This window comes from Mus caroli, unplaced genomic scaffold (assembly GCF_978045245.1).
Source record: "Mus caroli unplaced genomic scaffold, Mus_caroli_1 scaffold_7, whole genome shotgun sequence".
Classification (NCBI taxonomy): domain Eukaryota; kingdom Metazoa; phylum Chordata; class Mammalia; order Rodentia; family Muridae; genus Mus; species Mus caroli.
The window spans coordinates 47,524,722-47,544,277 of NW_028227262.1; the positions used below are offsets into that span (position 1 = coordinate 47,524,722).

A 19,556-nucleotide genomic window follows, 5' to 3' on the forward strand; every position below is an offset into this window, starting at 1 on the left:
GGTGCAATAATGGCACAAACACAGTGGAATTACCAACCACTCTCCGAATAGATTTAAGGCATACTCCATGAGATGGAAGCCATGTCTGACACTGCTCAGGTGATCAACAGCCTAAGACCAGATGTTCTGCTAAAGAGACATAGCAATCGAAGGAGTTCTAAGGCTATTCTTCTATTCCCATAGATCAATGAATTCCTTGCTCAGCAATCATCAGAGAAGCTTCCCCTGAAGTAGATGGGAACAAATACAGAGATCCTCAACTGGACAGTTGCAGGGAGTGAGAGACCTTGGAACACTCAGTCCTAAAGGAGATGTCTTTATGAAACCCCTCCCCTCATGGCTCAGGGAACTGTGTGGAGGAGAAGGCAAGAAGATTGTTAAGAGTCAGAGGCAAGGGACACCAAGGAAGCAGTGTCTTCCAGATAAACCAGGGCTGACACACGTGTGAACTTATAGAGGCACACACAGGGTCTGCACAGATTCATGCCAGATAGGGTCTCAGTCCTAAGAGGGGAAGTAGACATGGGTCACCACCCCTAACCAAGAAGCTATCTCCAACTGACAGTCACTCACAAAAGAAAAATTAGTTTTCTCCAATGGAGTCTTACTGGGTATACAAACACACTGTAGGGCAGGTCTCGTGCCAGTAGTTTATGACCAACACAAAATAAACTCAGTGTTATATTTGGAGAGTTATTTTGTGTCATAGTGCTTTGTTTGGGCATTTCCGCCCTTACTGATCTTTTGCTTGTATATTACTATTTCTGATTTTGTCTTTTTATGGTGTGTGTGTGTGTGTGTGTGTGTGTGTGTGTACATTTCTCCTGCCTTCTCTTTGTATTCGCTTTATTCTGTTTTGTTTGTTTTTAATTTGCTTTCTAAAGAGAAGAAAAAAGGTGTGGACTTGGATGGGTTGGAAGGTGGAGAGGATCTGAGAGGAAATGGGAGCATGGGAGCAAGAAAATCATGATCATAATATATTATATGGAAGAATATAAAAACAATCAAAGCAATTGTTAACTCCTAGGGAAAGTTATCCATTGTACACTCCATTCTGGTGCTTAGCAGTAAATCATATTTACATAATAAAAATGATATGCATATAAAATGATTTAAGTGAAAATATGATATAACGCTAATGGCAGAATGTATAAAACTCATTGTGCTGGTATGGGGAAGTATATAAGAAAGCAACACTGTCAGTTTCCATTTAGGAAACCAATCAATAGTCCAAAGTAAATGCCAAGCAGGCTGGGGATGCAGCTTGGTTGCCTAGCCCTCTATTCAGCCCCCAGGGCCACACAAACAAGGTTATGGAGGTATATACCTGGGATGTGGAGGCAGGAGAATCTGAAGTTCAAGTTTAATCTCAGCTACATAGCAAGTTTGAGGCAAACCTGGAATACGTGAGACTTTCTCAAAAGAAAAAAAAAAGTGAACTAATTTCCAAGAAAGAGCAAGATAAATATTATTGACTGTTGGTATCCATGGGAAATAGGTTCTAGACTCCCACAGCGATGCAGTAAATAAATGTTCAAGTTCTTTATAAAAATGGTATAGCATTTGCATATAACTTGAACACATCCTTCTGTATCCTTAAGTCATCTCTGGATTGCTTATGGCAACTACTACAGCACACTACCTTATGAAATGCTACCCATGTTGCTTAAGGAGTTACAACAAGAAAAAAATGTTAATATTTGCTCAGATCTAATGTAGGGTTTCTCCTGCCTGTATGATGCTCAGGCATAAAGGGTGAACTTTCTAAAAATATTAAACAGTGCATAAGAAAGGGAAAAATAAGAAGAGTGGCAGATCAGTGGTCTGGCTCAGTGGATAAAGGAAGCTGCTGCCAAGCCTGACTACATGAGTTTGATCCCAAGCACTCATATGATGGGAGGAGAGCATGAACCCCCAAGCCCTGCAAGTCCTCTGACTTTCTTCACACCCAGCCCCCAACACATTTAATTTTAAACAGAGTGTTTGGTTTTGGAGAGGACTGTCCACAGCTAAGAAGGTGCCTTTGTATACATTTATTACTTTAAAATTAAAAATGAAATAAAAAAGAACAGAACAAAGTAGAAAGCTATTAAATGAGGGCACATCATCAGGGAAAGCTGGGCCCACTTCCATTCTGTGAAGATCCTGGCAAGCCATCCCGTGAGGATGGGGACCATGGACTGTTGCACACAGATCAAATTAGGTGGGGTTCAAGGGCATAAAGTTCCTCCTGCTGGTCTCCATGCATACTTCTCTCCATGCTAGCCAAATGGAGACACAGCAGCTAATGTGTATGGAGGGCCTGCTGCAGACAAAATAACAGCAAGCAATTTTCCACCATTGGCTGATTATCAATTCCCGAGGTAGAAAAGATTCTGTGTAACATTTCCTATTTTCAAGTAAGTAAACCAAGCCCAAGGAAGGATGAATAACTAAACTATGGTCTGTGGGATTTTTCTCTTGCCCCTGAAGATAAAGGGAATGAAGAAGAAAACCCTGTTAGTACCTTTTTTATTTTCATGGTGATTTTTTTTTCTTTCTTTTTTTTTTTTTTTTTTTTTTTTTTTTTTTGCCTTTCTCAAAGATAAATGACAGGTAGAGTGAAACCTTGAGAAAACTTAGTGAAGGACTAAGCCAGCTTGGACTGGAGCGTAGTCAGGTCACTGTGGGATGGAGGAGGCCCAAAGATGCGCTGAAACAACAGAAAGCCAAGCCTGCTTAAAGCCAGACACAAATCTGTCCAATCATTAAGGGGGAAATTGCCAGGCTTGAAGCATTTATAAATCACCCCAAAGTAATCAGCCATTTAAGGACAATCCCATAAAAATATAAAAGGGACAGCAGGCTGCTCTTGAGAGATAAATGGCTCTGCAGCCTCATTTGGGGTATGCAAATTCGACATCAGCAGGCATTTTCTGAATGATAAGTCAGTTTACTTTTGAGGCAACAGCTCACTGAGAAGCAGGGGATGGTTTTGAGTTGAGCTAAGTGTCCAAGAAGCTCCAGGAAGGTGTTTCTTAGAGATGCTTGTGCTGGGAGAGCTGAAGAGAGGTGAAGACTCTAGTTGCTCTGTGATGGGACTGGTGCTCCGGCCACTCAAGAGAGCAAGGCACAAGCAGGGCACACAGACGCTCACTTCTGTCTCAGGGTCTCTCAGGCTCTTCTCTCACCACCAACATCTCAGGGTTGGCCAGAGATGAGCCACTTTTTATGGGTGACTATAATTGTCACTGTCACCCAGGGTCTCCTATTTCCAGATGAGGAACTGAAACCTAATGAGTTAAATGATGAGCCACAGAAAGTTATGCTCCTATGAACATGACTTCATCAGAAAGGATCTTTTGAGACATAACTAAGAAACTTGAGATTGTGGCTGACTACCCAGGTGGATGATAAATCCAATAAGTGTTCTCGTAACAGATAGAGAAGAAGAAAAATAAGAGAGGAGAGTGCTGTGTGACAGGAACACGATAGTAGGATTTCACACGGCAGTGGACTGCATTAGGTACCATAGGCAATCCAGGGATGACCTAAGGATACAGGAGGATGTGTGCAGGTGATGTGCGAATGCTACACCATTTTTATAAAGAACTTGAGCCTTTATATATTTGTATGTCTGTTTAATTTTAGATGGCAGGAATCATTCAAGAAACATGGCTATATTCATTATAGCCAATGGGGCAGCTCATACCCACCACCCAAGCTCCTAGAGGGCAGAAGCAGGAAGATTGCTGCAAGTTCAAGCCATCCTGAATACATAGTGAGCACCTACACAGAAGTCATAAAGGTAAAATTGAAGTCAGTTATGGAAGCAAACATCTGGGATCCCAACTCTCACGAGGCTGCGGTCAGAGTTCCAGTCGTGTGATAACACTCCAAGTCGCAGGAAATCCTGGGCTACACAGTGAGACCCTACCTTGTAAATAAATAAATAAATAAATAAATAAATAAATAAATAAATGAAGCATCTTCTCGATAATATATGTAATAGCTGTTGATGAATTTAGCAGGTATTCTTAATTTTAAAAATTAGCTAGAATAAAAAGATCTGCTTTACTAAAGATGGTTTGTATGACTCTTTTACTTTTTACCCTTGTGATTGATTGATTGATTGATTGATTGATTGATTGATTGATGGGTATTGTGTGCCATAGCATGCATGTAGAAAACAGAGGACAATCTATAGAGATCTGTCATCTCCTTCCACAATGTGGGGCCCAGGGACTACATTCAAGGATCCTTCAACACTTCCATTTTCCCTGACATCTAACTGAAACTGAACATAGCTTTAATTATAAAGGATAAAAAGTATCCCTGGCTTTGCTAGTAATGGAAATTGCAAATATCTTCACAACACCTATCTTACTTATAAAAATTCTTAACTTGAGGGTGAAATTAACCATACCTATCAGATCAGCCCATAGGTATGGTTATTGATAACATGGGTGAGAAACCACTTTGACTATTGTTCTGAGAGTTTAAAAACTAGTTTATCAATCAATCCTATGTTGCTGATCTTTTTCAGGTTTGAAATGTAATAGACAGTGTGTGTGTGTGTGTGTGTGTGTGTGTGTGTGTGTGTAGCCATTCTGTGGTCAGCAATGTCGTTGAATGAGATTATGACAGAGTTGAGAAAGTCCCTGTGCCTGGTGATGCTGAAACTGTAAGGTCCTTACACAAGGCACTATCTATGAGTTTGTGTTGATGCTGATGTAATCTATCCCATAGCTGCTATTAAAACATACCTTATACACTAGAACTGTGGGCATTTGACAATGAAGATAAACAACTATATTCATGTATTTACTATATGTCTCCTATTAATATATATTATATTATATAGTTATATTATTATAATTATACATTATATGCACATATACAAACATGCACATATATTTTTAAATATATATTATATTATATTATATTATATTATATTATATTATATTATATGTAGGAGCCAGGGAGATGCCTTAGTTAGTAAAAAGTACTTTGTTGCACAAGCATAAAGACTTGAATTCAAATTCCCAGTTCCTAGACATAAAATCTGGATTTGGTCACCTGTCCCTATAACCCCAGTACTATGGGGAGTCAGACAGGTCATGGAAGCTTGCTGACTGCCAACCTTACTGAGTTGATGAACTACAGGTTCAGTAAGAGACTTTGTCCTTTTTTTTTTATTATTCATTTAATTTTATTGTTTTACTTATTTGCACTACATCCCATTCACTGCTCCCCTCCTGTCATCCCTTCCCACAATCCTTCCCCAATCTCTTCTTTTCTTCTCCTCTGAGCCAGTGGGATCTCCCTGGGTATCACCCTAACCCTGGCACTTTGAGTCTCTGCAAGATTAGGTGCTTCCATGGCAACCCAGGTACAGGCAACAGCTTTTGGGGTAGCTCCTGTTCCAGCTGTTCAGGACTCACATAAAGATCAAGCTGCACATCTGCCACCTATGTGCAGGGAAGCCTAGGTCCCTGACTATGTTCTTTGATTGGTGGCTCAGACTCTGAGAGCCCCAAGGGTCCAGGTTAGTTGACTCTGTTGGTCTTCCTGTGGAGTTCCTATCCCCTTTAGGGCCCATAATCCTTTCTCTTATTCTTCAATAAGAGTCTCACCCTAACATTATTAATGATACTCTGTTATGCTTGCAGACAGGAGCAAGTTGTCCTCTGAGAGGCTCCCCCCCCCCCCCAGCAGCTGACTCAGACACAGCCAAACGGTGGATGGAGCTCAGGAACTCTTATGAGAAACTTTGTCTTAAAGGACCATAGCAAAGATTGGCAAAGCAGGATACCTAATATTTCCCCCATGGGTTCTACACTCACACCTACATACATACACATAGATGCACACTGCACACTCATACACATATACATACATTCATAGTAACAATGACAAGTTGACTGTATAGCACAGCACTCTTCTATAGCTCCTTCAGAAATGTCCCCAAAGAGGCAGTCGTATATGAGGTGACAGCTCCATGTGTGTCTCATCATCCTGAAGACCTTTCAGTGAGACAAAATGCAGATGTGAACCATCTTGAGTCTGTGTATGTTTTTGTGTTAAACAAGTAAATACAAATTCTAAAAATGCATATACTATAAGGGTATAAAGATAAAACTGTGGAGTCCATCCCAACGGATATATCTACAAAACACCTAAGGCTTGGGGAACAAAGAGGGGATGGAAAGATTGTAAGAGCCAAAGGATCATGGATTTTAATGTGAGATTGTGTCTCATGTAACATGAGAAGACACACTTATAAAATCTCACCAGTACAACTCCCCAGCATGAGCGAAACAAGGATGACAATGGTAGACATGCCAAACAGGGCGGGAAAAGCCCATGCGGCCTCAACCTACACAAAGAGAGTTATAGGCACCCGAGGAAAGCTTCAAGTGGAAGAGGTGGGGCTTCCTGGGAAGACCATTGAGTTTTCCAGTATCAAACACTCAGCCCTGAAAACATATGCACAGGTGACATTATATAGACTGAACAAATTATATTTAGAAAGATAAATGCATATACATATATGCATGCATATATATATGTGTGTGTGTGTGTGTGTGTGTGTGTGTGTGTGCATGCAATGACAACTGGAGAAAGAAGAACCATGATTTTGAAGAATAGTGGGGAGAAGTATTGTGGGGCAATGGGCTATGCACAGACAGCCTGGTTTCCAGTTGAGCTTAGGTCTTGAACCTCGGTGGGACCTGGTGGGTGGTAATTTCCACCTATATGGGATGGAAGGCATTAGATCATGTCTCCTGGATCCCTGGCTCCTGTTGAAGTTACTGCCCCCACAGCCCCCACAGGGGAGGTCTGTGGCTATCAGTCACACAGACAATGTCCCACATTTCTGGCATTCTGGCTAGACTCCACCCCCACAGTTACCTGACTATAGCCAGGTATGCTCCTCCCAACAGTTACCTGGAAACAGCAAGATAGCCCAGCCCACTATAAGAGGGGCTGCTTGTCCCCACCTCTCTCTCTCTCTCTCTCTCTCTCTCTCTCTCTCTCTCTCTCTCTCTCTCAGCTTTTACCTTTCTTACTTTCTAGCCCTCTTTCTCTCTTTCCCTTCCCCCCTCTTTCCATGTGGCCATGGCCGGCCTCTCTCTTTCTACCTTCTCTCCTTTCCCCTTGCCTTTCTACAATAAAACTCTAAAACCATAGACTGTCTCTGATCATGAAGACCTGCCATGCTTGAATGATGGGATAGGCTTTCTCCTAACAAGCCGTGTCTAACCTCCCGCCAAAGGCCATCCTGTGCTCCAGCCACAGACCTGACAAAGGACTCTCGCCAGCCTAGGGACCATCCAGCGCCCCCCTTCCCCTGCCCTCTCCTCCTTTCATCCCCGGCTGAGTGCCACCCTGGGGCCTCTATTCTGTTCTCAGCTCCTCTGCCATATACAGCACGGGATACCGGAGGCTGAGAACCTGGTACCTGGAGCTGCCCCTTGTCCACCACCCGCTGTGTGGGGTCAGTGGCTTAACACAGCCAGATGCCCACCTGGGGCCCCGTGGAAAACGTGCGCAGTCCTCCCGCGTCCCTCTGCCCAGAGCACCAGAACTCTGGCAGGATGCGGGTTTTCTCCTTCTCCCCTCTTTCCCCCACGCCCAAGGCCCCGCAAAGTATATGGGAAAGTTTGGAGGGAGGAAAGGGAAGGGAGAATTGAAATTATAATTTTAAAAATAAAAAAGCATATGCTGTAAGAATATAAAATAATATTATATAGTTATGTATTATATTTGCTTCTAAATTTTTTAATTAAAACCCTATAGAGTAAAAGCTCATTATTGAGCTTTTAAGTAAATCTAGTGTAACCTGTGTATTTAGTGCTTATAATGCCTACAGCAGTTACAGTAATTTCTTATGTCTTCATAGTCTTTGCATGCTGATTCAGCTAAAATGACATTAGTCCTACATATAGCATTGATTTTAAGTCCCGTGTCATACAGTTGTATGTTTTTTTCATTCCTGATACCATATTTTTCACTGAAATTTCTATGTTCAGATATCTAAATACTTAATATTTGCTACCATTGCCTATAGTATCCAGTATAGCGATATTGCAAAGTTCATAGCCCAGAAGCAATACACTGTACCACATAGCCTAGAATTTGTTGGGTTAGCTGACCTGGGTCTACACCGTTGTACTTAATGATAAGTCCACAGCACACAAGGAGGAAATCCCCTAATAGTGACTCTTAGACCAATCCTACTCGTAAGTATCACATTGTGATGCATAGAGGATGAGTATTTAGTGTGTCATCCCTCCTCAGAGTTTCTTTGAGATTGCTTGAGATCTAATTTATTAGCAGATTTCAGGCATGTGATATCTAATTTATTTCAGGCATGTGATATATTAGTATTAACTATAGGCATGTGATATATTAGTATTAACTATAGGCATCACATCTGGAATCTAAAAAGAATTGAGCATATGTGCTGAATGCATAAAAAAAGATTAGAGCTGGTGGCAAAGGAAATAGAATATTGATCAAAGGATATGGACTTTCAAGTATGGACAAATAAGGTCTGGAGAGCAACCACCCAGCAAAGTAACTGCAGTTATAATAGATTATAAACAGTACCCAAGAAGGGAGCCTAAGTTCCCACAGTAGGAATAATGAATGCCTGTGATATATAGTACGTTAAGGGAAAAAATATCCCTAGTAATCGAGAGAGTTAGTTCCTAGACACCACAAGGGTGCCCCGACCTCATTCATCTTCAGGCTCTTCATACCCAGCCCAGTACATGGCACAAAGGAGATGTGCAATTAAAAAACACTGTTAATATTCCTGTCACATCTCCTCCAACAGGGCACAATGAGATTGTACCACTCAAGTATTCAAGGTTGTCATTTAGAGCTAGATCTGTCATTCTTATCTGTTTGTGTCCTTGAGAGAAGGAAGAACTTGTCTGTCCCCTCTTTGACTGCTCCTTACTGGTCTTTCCCTTGTACCACATCCTTGTACTGGGAAGAATTTGTTCTTGCCAACAGTAAGACCCAAGAGGAGGCACAATGTCCATGTTAGAGACCAACTGCTGGATCACTATCTGCAGCTTATGTCATGATGCCTACCTAGGAACTGAGAGTGCGACCATAGGGCTGCAGACTCAACAGAGGAGACTCAACAGAGTCATATGTTGAGTGTACTTAGGAAAGGAACACTGCCCCAGAAGTTGTGTTTGCAAATGTCTTCATACCCATTGCAGATTCTATGTGATCACTGCCTGGCCTATTATTTAGCTCAGCATCTCCTCTCAGAGGACTAAACCATAACAACACTGTGATGGTCAACCAGATGCCCCAATCCCTCCTTTCAGATGTGCTCAGTTGCCATGGGAACAGATAAGACTCTGAAGTTCTGAGTTGTTGTTGAGGGTGGTAGGGGTAGGGAGGGTTCTGGTGGTGGTACTGGTGGTGATCCTGTTGCTGCTGCTGCTGCTGGTGGGTGTATGTACACTCCAGCACCTATCTGTCCACATGTAGAAGCCACAGGTTAACACTCTGTGTCCTCTATGACTTTAATTTTTAAGACAATTTCACACTGAATCAGAAGTTTGATGATCAAACTTCAGCCAGCAGGTGGATCTGCCCCTTTGCCCCAGAATTGGAGTGCTGCCACACCCACCTGTTTTACATTGTGTGCTGGGAATCCAAACTCTGCCCTTTAGACTTGAGCTGCAAGCACCTTATCTATTGAGGGTTTCCCTAGCCCTTTCCACTGCATCTGCGTCAGCCAGCAAAGGAGCAAAACAGCTGTGCTTCTTTGTTATTTCAGGATGGCTGTGATTGGCTAACGAGATGTCCAAAGCCTGAGACTAATTAATGTGAATCATAACCTTGGCTGCAACTCCCTCTTGGTCACAACAAAAACATAGGCTTTCTGCACAGTAAACACTTTTCATAATATCAATAAGACCACTCCAGGGGTATTATCAGGCTGGCTGAGTGTTGCACTTTCTGATGCCCAAGAAGAGAGGGAACAAGGAAGGACAGAGCTAAGAAGTGTATGATTATAAGAACACCCATTTATGTGTCCTTCTGCCTAAAGCTTCAGATACCTCAGCTGAAAGCATGTACCAGTGAGTGGTGCCACGTTGAACAGCTGTGACTTTCTTGCATTCAGCCATCTGCCTCCGTGTATTTTTAATGGACTGCTTTTAGACTGGCAACCTCTAGCATGGACATTGAGCCTCCACTTTGGTCTAACTGTTACTGAGAACAAACCGAGCCCTATAGGATGGGCACAAGGATGAGGGCACAGCGGACAGACCACCAAGGAGTGGGCAAAGAAAAGACAGGCAAATTCATATCTCTCAAGTACATAAGTAGCTAAGAAAGACAGATGAATCTCTAGAAGGAAACTTAGGTTTTGAATTCTAGTCAACAATCCTGAACTTAGTCTTTGGTCAGTTTTCTTTAAAGAGACTCTGGCAAGAATGATGAATAAAATGGAAGTTGTAAGACAAAGGATGAAGAGAAACAGGGACCCTTAGATTCTATACTCACAATGTGACCCTGATAAGACATTGATGGAAGGCTCCCCAGGGATTATAATTCAGCCCATTTGACTGGACTTGGACCCACTGTTGCTCCTCCCTGGTGGCTAAAGTGCATGTTTCGATACCACTGCACACTGAGCAGGTTCACATGGTGATGAGTCCCATGTGGTTCCTGTCAGTCTATAATAATGCAAAAAGACAGCCAAACACAAAGAAATATTCCTGCGTGAACTAAGGTCTGGATGGGGGAAGAAAGGGGTTTGTGAATAACATATTCTACTTACCCTGACTTAACTGAAAAAAAGAACCTACTTGCAAAAACTATTTCTAAACTTAGATTTTTCTCTACAGATTCCCTTATGAATGAAGCAGACATTATCATATCTCTTTCCAGAACCATTAACACTCGGAACATTTAACATAATCCAAGGTGAGTTTTGGCAAGTTAAGGCAATTTTTATAAGGAAAAAAGCCAAAGGTTTGCCTTTTCACTTCAACTGACCCAACATGACATAACACTGGACCTGCTACGCTGGCAAATACCTATAATCTCAGCCCTTGGGAGAGCAGGGCAGGACGATCCACAACATGAGGCCAGCCTTGACTGACTATACAGCAAGTTTGAGGCCAACCTGGGCGACTCAAGGTCCTGTCTCAAAAAACAAAAATTGACACTGAGCGGGAGGTAGAGAGTGATTTAACGGTAGATCGCTTTCTTAGCATGTATCAAATTTTGATTTATTTGTAGTATAACCAAAAAAGTTAGTGGATTCTTTTTTTCATGGAAGTTGATGTATGTGCATTGCGTGTGTGTATTTCTTTGAGGAAAGCGGAGCAATTATGCTTGTGGGGGCCAGAAGTCCATGTCAGGTCTCTTCCTTGTTTGCTCTCCTGATGTTTTCGAACAGGTGAGCTCACAAATCCTAAGGATCCTCTGCCCCCCACCTACCTGACTCTAGGGCGACAGGCATGGCATGGAGCACTGCTGTGGACACCCTCACTCTTACATCTGGGTTCTGGGGATCAAACCCAGATCCTCAGGCACTTTCATCAAACACATTACCTGCTAAGATATGCTATCTCCCTAGCTTCCAAGTCTGTTGTTTGAAGTCACCTTGTAATACAAGAAAATGGAAGTTTAGCACGAAGGTGATTATACCCACTTCTTTCACTGAAACCAAACCAAACCACACCTAAGCAAAAAGAAGTAGTTTTGTTCTTTCTCCATTCCTTCGCCTGTAATTTCAAGTAGTATTTGTCATTTTCAAATCTTCCTTAACATTAAAATAATGAGAGTTTAACTTGACTCTGAAACACCCAGAAAACCGTATTTATGAATCACGCACACACTCAGTAGACAGGGAAATGGCAGGCACAAATGCTCTGTGCCAAGGCCCCCAAATCCACCTACAAATAGCCCCTCAATATTCCTTCTCCCTATAAGATCGATCTCCACAAAACAAATATCCCTATTATTTTTTTCCAACAGCTCTTTGAAACCATTCCACAAACAAAGGGGAGAGGAGCAAGGTGGCTTTAATCTTTTGGTGACACTGATCCTACCAATTCAGCATTTATGGGAGACTAGCTGTCCCCCTTTTTAATTTCATAAGCCCTAAATTGGTATAAAACATCCTCTGTGAAATAATATTCCATTGTAATCATGATTTCTTCGGAGGAAAAGAAACGTAAACATGTCAGCATGACACCAGAGAACCACAATGTGTCTTCCTAATACAATAATAGCCCTCAGTTTATGAACCATTCGATGAAACAGCCAAAGGAGAAATGAGATCATTTGGCTCCGGCCGTGGAGTGTAATAGATCTCCCCTTGGTTAGGATAGCTGGGAACAGGCTGGAGTGATTAATGGCAGAGCTGGATGGCGTAAAAACTACTTAATGTAAGAGGGCAATATGCCATGCAAACCAAACTAAAACAATCATAAATATTTTAGGCACCTTATAAAGATTTAAGAATATTTATTCCACATATAAATCCTTCCTGGAGTATCAGCGACAGCCCAGAGTCCAGAGGTCTGGCAGCCTGAAACACACTAGGTACACAAGGGCCGTGTGCCTTCTTTCTGTTTGCATTTTCCTATAATGATTAAACCAAATTAGTTGGCTAGCAGCTTCCAAAATGAGGCGAAAGTCCCCAGTGCCAACCCTTTTACAGCTTCGTCAGCACTTAGGCTCAGAGAAATCAGATCTTCAAAGCTTTCTAAGGAGGAGTTGGACCCAGAGGGTCTCCTGGGTAGTTGTATGTCATTCCTCAAGTCCTCTATATCTTTGTTTCATGGAAGAGGCCTTGGAGCAGATGGAGCAACGGGGACTGCATGCCTGCCACAAATGCAGAGTCAAGGCCCAGCCCAGCCCCACCAAACCAGCAGCCCCGGATGACCCACATGCGTATCAGTTTGAGTGGTCCAAAAATCCCTCTCTCCACTCTTACATCTCTGAAGTTTATTCCTATTTCCTAAGTCCAGGTGGTTTCCAGAATACAATAGAAAGGGCAGCTCTGTCATGGGTAAGCCATGGGATTGGCCATAGGACCATAATTAGCTCCTGGTAATACCTCCTTACTATTAGGGTTTGCATGCAGAAGATGTCCTAAAGGCCCTTGTGGTAAAGGCTTGGTTCCTAGAGTGAAGAGGATGGTGTAACCTTTTAGGGGGTATGGCCTAGTGATAGTACTTGAGAAATAGTGTGTGTTGGGGGGCAGGATGGGTGTGCATTCGAGAGTGCAAGCCAAATGACAACCCTGATGTTATTCCTCAGGCACCTTTGATCTTGTTGTTTTGTTGTTTGAAATAGGGTCTCTCACTAACTAGGACCCTGACAAGCGCCAAGGCCTGGCTGGCAAGTACATCTTAGGGTTTGTCTCTCTCTATCTCCCCAGGATATGTCAACAATTTTTTGGTATGTTTGTATTGATGGATGGATGAACAGATGGAAGGAAGGAAGGAAGGAAGGAAGGAAGGAAGGAAGGAAGGAAGGAAGGAAGGAAGGAAAGAAGAAAGGAAGGAAGGAAGGAAGGAAGGAAGGAAGGAAGGAAGGAAGGAAGGAAGGAAGGAAGAGGAAGGGAGGAAGTGAGGAAGGATGGGTGTTTTGTGGAATCTCGAGATCAAATCAGAACTCATCAAGCTTGCATACAAGTACATTTCCAAATTGAACTATCTCCCAGGCCCCTTGTGGGTCATTTCTATCCATTCTTAAGTCACTTGGATCACTCTGAAGAATCTAGCAGCAATACCATAAAGACACACTGAAGTATAAGCACCCTTGTGGAAAAGTTTATACAGGAAAGAAATGATGTCTCCTGTCATGGCTGGCCAGTCTGGTGGGTGCTACTGTTCTAGTCTTGAAAGATTCCCAAAGGCTCCTGAGATGAACAATTGGTTGCCAGTTCATGATTCTACTGGGAGGCTATGGAGCCTAGGGGGAGGGAGCTAGGTCCTTGAAGGGTGACACTGAGGAGCATTGTACGATGCTGGCCCTTTCTTTACTTTTTGGCTCATGGTGGGAACAGTTTTGCCAACCCAGGAGTTCCAGTGACAGAAAGGTCCTTGCCATTACAGTATCCCCAGTGAAACAGGAAGGTCCTTTCCCAAAGGGTTCATGAAATGGCTCTGAATGGTAACCCAAACTTCTGTGCCTCCCTCTGTGGGTCTCCCCACAAGTGCTTAAGGACCCACACAACATAGCCACTGGCTGCCCTCACAGCAAACTGTCCAAAGCACAAAGCACAAAGCAAAGCCATGGTGTCTTAATTGCTTAGTCTGAGAAGTCACACAACATCGTGTCTGAAGCGTTGGTGGTTATAGCTCGTTGATCCTCTTCAGTCCACTAAACGCTGGAGGGAGGCAGGCACAAGGACTAAACTACAATACTTTCAAAAATTGCTGCTCCCTACAACCTTAAACCACTACTGTTTAGAAATGCCAAAGCCCAGTGTTTGGACTGCAATGTGAAAGTAGGGTGTCAGGGAGGTTTTCAGGGATTGACTATCTGGGTCAAATATTCTTCATCACCTTTGGCCATCCACTCAATCTTTCTCTAGACTACCCTAAGCTAGACAGAGCCTTCTGCAATGTCCCCAGAGCCCTATCCTTTCTCATACAGTCTCCACATTACCCTGAGGAATTATATGCTTGTCTTGGATTTTGATTTTTTGAGATAGGGTCTCATTACATAGCCTTCCTGGGGGTGGGATGAGGGGCATCAAATTAGTGATCCTCCTGCCTCTGACTCCCAGATGCTGAGATTTCAGGAATAGGCCACTACATCTGCCTGGCCCTTTTTGCATTTTTTTTATGCACCCTGCGTCTTGCTAAGCTATTCAGGCTAGTATTGAACTTTGACTGTAGCCAAGAGAAGACTCCTGGTCTTCTTGCCTCAGTTTCTCCACTAAGGCTGAGATTACAGGCCTGCACCACCAGGGATAACGTCTGTCTGTCTGTCTGTCTGTCTCTGTCTCTGTCTCTGTCTCTGTCTCTGTCTCTCTCTCTCTCTCTCTCTCTCTCTCTCTCTCTCTCTCTCTCACATACACACACACAAACACACACACATACATAAAATCAACCGCAGGAGTTCAAGGTGATGGAATCATGTCTGATTTTTATCAAGTCATGCACGCTGAAACTTGGTACACCGAAATCCTTTGTTAAAATGTGTTGAGTGCAATTGTTTATCTACTGGTTCAACTGATGCTGTCGGGGATGGATCCAGGCATGGTATTACAGAGGGAGCCATGTGCTGGAGGGGGATTGAGGTGGGAGGAGTACTGTGGAAAACCTAATCAGACAGTCCTGCAGATGTTCTTCTGCAAAGTCAACACATCTAATGGCACATATCTAACAATGCACTGGGACAGTCCTACAACTCCTTGAGAAAGAGAAGACTGTGGGGTGGGGGTGGGGGTGTATGTGAGACTTAGTCCACTCTGCTAGGCACCAAGAGAGACAGCAAGTAAAGCTTTTCCTTGACCTGCCCTCTGCACTTAAAGAAAATGCATGAATAAAGAAAGACCTAAAGCTCAGCAAAGCTGTGATACAAACAAGAGCCATCAATTCTAACTACGCTGTGATGACTGCCACTTACCAGTCACAACATGCTCATCACATTTGAGAATCTCAGTGACTCTTTTAAAAGACCTGACAAGGCAGAGGGGAAATATCCACGGGCATCCAATGACAAATGTCTTCCAATTTCCCGGCACCCAAACAGAATGTGAACAGCATTCAAAGACAAACAGAGGACCCCAAGGTTGAACAAGTTGTTCAGCATCGAGGTCATACAATGTGACAGAGCTGGAACTTGGGTCCAGGCAACCTGACACCAGACACCATTCTTGTGCTGTGCCTTCCCAGTTGGCATATGAGCTTGTGATCTCTGCTCTAAGACAGAGAAAGAGCCAAGGAAATTCGAAGAGCTGTCGAGATGATAAAGCAGAGTTTCATGATGCTGGGGATGGTTGTAAAAGCAGCAATAGGCTTTAATGAGCTAAGAATTCTGTTAGCCCAAGGATGTGATTTGTATCCTTCCCAGTTCTACACTCCCCGGTGACAAAAATCATCGCTCTTCCCTCGCCTCCTACAAATTGCCATCTTATTCATCGTGTTCTTCACACAAACAGAAGATAGAGTTTTCTTCTTGAAAGTCCTATCCAGCCCAGCTTTATTTTTCTCCCCTCTGACTTTATTCGTTCATGGATATTTTTATCCTAATTGGAAAGAAAGACATCCTCTAGCCCCAAAGATGGCAAAAGCCTGGCCACTGGGCTATGCCTCTTCCTAAATCCATAGCAGACATTCCTAATTGATCGTGGTGCTCTCTGACTGTCATCTGTGAAGTTTCAAAGTTATTCAGAGTCTCAGACTACTAGTGGATCAAAGCTACAATGATGTGCCATCTTAGAAGTTAGAATTTTTGTATAGCCTTGGGATTTCAAGGAGCATCGTTTAGAGACAGGTCTTAGAAACAACGTTCTTAGTTTGGTGATTGTAGGGGATTCGAACAGCTGGGATCAAGCAGTGTATGCATAATTAAGGCCTTGGGTAAGAACTGGAGAGCTTCCTCTGCTGGGGCCTCAACAGAGGAGGATAGGAAGCATGGGCAGCATTTGGGGACCTATCTTTTCATAATAATCCAAAAAAGAGGGGGATGAGAGGACTGAGGAAATAGCAATGGAAATGGAGAAGGTTTGGCTGTGATTTTTCTTATTAGCCTTAGGGTCATAAAATCAATTTTCTGGGTCATGACCACCATTTCTTAAAAATGAAGTCATAAAATAGAATAGAATAAGTAAGTATTGCTTGGTGGGACTCATTTCAGCTTTCTACTGCACATGTGCACTGAGCTGTGATGTAAAAGGGTCATCTTACTATGAGTCACCATCCATGGTAGATGAAGCAATGCTCACCCCTCCCCAAAGATGTATGTTACATTACATGGGAGAAAGGACTTGTTGGAGCTATTTGTAATTAAGATCATTAACTAGATCATGCTAAAATAAGGAGATGTTCTTAAGTTATGGGGGCAGTGGTTTAGGGTGGATGGAGCCTGGAAGGGAGAAACCACCCAAACTCACAAGACTTCTCCCCTTTGTAACTATGGGACAGTGAAAGGAGGGAACTCCAAGCCACTGAGAAAAGAGCCATTTGTCAGAACTGCTGGGGAAAGATGACAGGGACAAAACAGGAGACTGAGCTCCTACCACCAATTCCTTCTTACCATGGCCTTAAACAAGTTTCCTAATATTTATTCAAATATAACACTGGGTGCAGAAGAGCTAACTTTCTGGGGCTTTAACTTTGGCATCAGTGGGCAAAGTCCACATAAGTTATTCAAGGCAATAGCAATCACTATTGGCATGACTTGGTTTATTAGAAAAGCAAACCTCCTCAGCTTTAGCTTCTAACCTACAGTGTGGACACCACACCCTCTTTTAGATGAGTACAAGGATTTATCATATATCATTAAATACAAGTCATAAAGCCTTCTCTTTAATGATTGCTAAGAAAAGATATGAAGAAGAAAACATTGGTTCTCTGCCTGTGAGTCTTTTCTCCTTCACTTCCTATCACTAGAGCTTCCAGTTTTTCGCAGAGACACAGCTGCTCAGAATAAAGAGTATGCCCCCCTGTCTCCCTACTACCTTGATGTAACTATGTGACTAAGTAGAAGCAGTATGTATAACTTCTAGAAAAATCTGTTCTAAGAAGCTGGAGGCAGAGTCTTCTGCCTTCTTTCCTGCTGATGGGTGACCCTTCTTGAATATTCTTCTTTTCTATTGGCAGGTATGTGGGAGCAAGAAGTCAAACAACACTTTTGAACCATGAAGAACTGCAGAGACACAGAGTAGGAAAACAGCTGTGTACCTGGGGTTCTGAGAGGATTGCCCGCAGCCTGGAACCCCTATTTCCAGGTTTTGCTTGATGAAAGAAACCAACACCAGCCTCAATATAAGCATTATCATCCTTGGCTTGAAATCGACTTGAAGGTTTCATGTGACATGAAGAAGACTTAAATCTCAGGAGGCATTCTGCAGGAAAGGGTGATCAGAGAGGAACCATCGCAAGTATGGGAGGATGGAAGTGCACAGAGGTACTCAGAATGGTGCCTTTGTGTTCCTTGGCCCCTAACTCTAGACTGTCTCCTGGTGGTAGGAACAACAGTGACAGTGCCTCAATCCTTACTAGGTCCTTAGGAAGATGGGATCCATTCTCTACTTTGTATGCATATGTCTTGTTGGTGGGAAGAAGGGAAATCTTCTTGGGGATGGTGTTATTACAGCTACACACATGACCAATGTCTATCATGGAGTCCTAGGCCTATAATTTTCTATTTACTGTGACAATCAATCTGTGTAGAATGGGGGCTCCTGGTCAGCAGGCCTATGATGCTAATTATGCCTTGAAACCTCACAGATCACTGTCCACATAGGCTAAGGCAGTGGTTCTCAACCTTTCTAATGCCACAACCCTTTGGTTGTGGTGGTCCCTGATCGTAATTTTTTGTTGTTGTTGCTACTTCATAACTGTAATTTTGCTACTGATGTGAATAATAATGTAAGTATCTGATATATGACTCCTGGGAAACGGTTGTTCAACCCCAAAAGGGTCATGACCCGAGACTTGAGAACTGCTTGTGCTAAGGGTTAAGAGGATTCTAAATACAAGAAAAACAAATACAGAGAGATGACTCTTCATACCTACCTGAAGGAAGGGGACATCTACACAGAAATGTCTTAAGACAGTAAGATGTACCTTCTTCAATTGGCTCAATCTGTCTCCTAGATCTACCATCAGGAAAAAAAAAAAAAAAACTAAACTGACATCTTTGTGTGGATTCATAAAGGACAGTCATTTGCACTCCACAGAGAATTTGCTTTACGGAGACTCCAAACGGGCTACGTCAAACGAATCAATAAAGATGAATGATTTCACGATGGACATTGCAATATAATCCATTAGAATGCCTGAGCCATTTGTATTTTCTAAACAGTGACTAATTAAATCAGGGTCATGAGGTATCCAAAGCTATTTTCTATTCTCCTGAGAGGCTGGCATCTACAAGTGGACTGCAAAGATTCCATTGTTGTTATTCCAAGATTAAGTTGGAGCCCTTTCATTTCCACAGAAGTAAAACATTCCCTTCAGGAGGGAAGAGGGAGCATCACAGCACTCAGGAAGCTATGGAAGCTTCCCAAGCCCAGGAAGTTACCATGTCTATGACGGCCCCTCCCTCCTTACATAAACAATAAGCAAGTCTTCCATGGAATTGTCTGCTACTTGGGCAGGGAGCTGGGGAGATGCAGCTTCCTCAGTCATCATTCACGGTAGGGATGCTCTTCTGCAATACAGCACTTTGATTTATCCTACAAACCACCTATTTCATCCATGCTCCTGTGTCACCAATAAAACCACTGGCTCAATAAGGTAGACTTGGGTACCACCATTTCTTTGATCCATCACAAGAGTCCTGTGTGGAGTCAGTAGATGTTGTTCACATCTTCCCAGGAAAAGTCAGGCATGCTAGTT

At 42.8% G+C, this 19,556-nt stretch overlaps 1 long non-coding RNA gene across 1 annotated transcript; it reads left to right on the top strand.

Moving 5' to 3' along the window:
* Positions 1-10,681: 10,681 nt before the first annotated feature.
* Positions 10,682-18,308, top strand: LOC147003866 (uncharacterized). Its single transcript, XR_015047502.1, has 3 exons — positions 10,682-10,750; positions 10,866-10,944; positions 17,814-18,308. It is a non-coding gene; the product is annotated as an uncharacterized LOC147003866 (long non-coding RNA).
* The last annotated feature ends 1,248 nt before the right edge of the window (positions 18,309-19,556 follow it).